Source organism: Denticeps clupeoides, chromosome 7, assembly GCF_900700375.1.
Source record: "Denticeps clupeoides chromosome 7, fDenClu1.1, whole genome shotgun sequence".
NCBI classification, from domain to species: domain Eukaryota; kingdom Metazoa; phylum Chordata; class Actinopteri; order Clupeiformes; family Denticipitidae; genus Denticeps; species Denticeps clupeoides.
In genome coordinates, this window is record NC_041713.1 from 1775240 (window position 1) to 1777683 (window position 2444).

The following is a 2444-nucleotide window of genomic DNA, read 5'->3' on the forward strand; positions in this document are numbered from 1 at the left end:
CCCGAGTTCTCCCTTCGCGTAGTGCGTCGGGCGCGGTCCAAGGAGGGCGGGGCCGGGCGCGGAGCCCCGCCCACTCCCGCGGCGCCGAGCCAATCGGAGAGGGGTGGGGGTGTGCGCTTGTGGGAAAGTTGGGAAAACCGCGGGGTCTGTGAACTTGGAAGCTGGACGGGACGGTGTGTTTTTTTTACCATATAAGTAGCAGAGGATGCAGGAAGGGCGCCGTGGTGGGGGACCAGCAGGGTAATTAGCATCATGGGTGACCCCAGTGTCCTGCCGTGTGAAATGTCGACAGCGTCGACAATCTGATCAAGACGCTGCTGGTGGGACATAAAACGGAGCAGCCGGAGGCCACAATCCGTCCAATAACACACATGCCGTACCAACATCCTCCAACTGAAAACTCCACTCCACCTGGGGAGGGACCACTTACTACCATTGTGTCCCTGAGCAGGACACTTAACCCTGAGTGTCTCCATGGGGGACTGTCCCTGTAACTACTGACTGTAAGTCGCTCTGGATAAGGACATCTGGTAAATGCCATAAATGTAAATACTGAAATGCACACGCTACCCTTCAAAAGGGAGTTTTAATGGTAATTATTACTAGTGGAAGTCACGTAATTGTCATTGTGAAACACTGCAGCACAGCACACGGTGTCACGGTGAAACGTGTCCTCTGTATTTAACCATCACCCTTGTTGAGCAGTGTGTGGGGACCTCGGAATTCAGAATAAAAAGTCCGTTTTCTTACCTGCTAGGCCACCACTGCCTATTAAGGGGCGGCGGTGGCCTAGCGGTTAAGGAAGCGGCCCCGTAATCAGAAGGTTGCCGGTTCGAATCCCGATCCGCCAAGGTGCCACTGAGGTGTCACTGAGCAAAGCACCGTCCCCACACACTGCTCCCCGGGCGCCTGTCATGGCTGCCCACTGCTCACTCAGGGTGATGGGTTAAATGCAGAGGACAAATTTCACTGTGTGCATTGTGTGTTTTTTTTTTATTGCCACTACTATATTGATAAGTGATCAATATATTAAGATAGTGATTGAACCCACATTTGCTGAGTTGAGCAGCATTTCTGACTGTGTGGACGTGGAACATGCAGCCTGGCTGGAAAAATCAATCCCTTGGTGACTCTGGGCTGCATGGTCAACAGAAGGAATTTCAGTTCAAGGGTCAAAGGTCAGCAGCATCTCTTTCTCTTTCTGAGCAATAACAGATGCCGACTGAAGAGTGAAAGCGTGTTGTATGTGTGTGTGTGTGTGTGTGTGTGATATACTGACGGGGATGTGACACAACATTCCTCGGCGCTGCCAGCGGTGGGGGTGCAGCATTAAAGTATTTAAGAGATTACCAAATATGGACAGTCTTGACCTGCCCCCCTCTCCTCCCTTCAACTGACCCAGTCGCACACACCCCTTCACCCCGGCCGGGCGTGGCTGCAAGCCTGACTAAAGAATAGAAAAAAATCGCACATCTAATCATCTCCGAGAGACGTTCCAGCTGGGAGGACAGCCGTCTCCGTTCTGCGTTCATGCGCCTTTTAACATAAGCAGCTCTGATCTGGCCAGGCTGTTCATCCGCTCATCCTGCTGAAATCCCCCCAAAAGGCACACACACACACACACACAAACATGGAGAAAAAACGCTTCTTCTGTCCATCCTGCCCTCTCCCTTTAATCAGTAGACAGGAAGCGGCGTGATAAGACGCATGTTGACTCTCGGCGCGGTGGAATGTGGAGTGAAGTTCCTCCCGGCTCCGTGTGTTGGTCAGGCCTCGCCGGGAGCCGCTGTGGAGGCCCGAGGAACCCGTATTTACTACAAACACGGAACGCTAAGGCATGCCTGCTATGCGGGAATGCCGGGTAGGAATTCTCCCTCCTGCTACGTGTGCTCACCAGCCACCGGCTTCCCGTGTCTTTTTTGCCTTATATGGTAATAGAGTGGTGGAGAGAGAGCGAGCGAGAGGCGGAGCGAGTGGGAGGGGCGGGGGCGTGGCCTATTGTTTCAGGCAGGAAGAGGTGTAGGGTTTCACCGCCCGCTGACCTCATCGTCTGGCAGTGAGGGTCTGAGGCGCTCGGCCAGGAACCGGTTCCTCGTTCCGCCAGGTTAGAGCAGGGCATGATGGGAAATTGGAGGCGGGTTAATGATCATCTGTGACTCATGACCTCCAGGCTGCATGATTTCATTGTTCAGCATGAGGACGTGCGGCCGCGGCCACCGGCTGCGGGGACATCAACGACGCACCTGGAATTAAAACAGGGACGCGCAGGGACACGACTCATGAGGTCTGCAGGTTTTACATCATCATCTTACCTGCCAGCTTTATACCACAGTCCACCAATCAGACAATCCAAAATATTCATAATCACTTCTTCTCATGGATCTTGCATTTACCAGACGCCCTTATCCAGAGCGACTTACAAACAGTAGTTACAGGGACAGTCC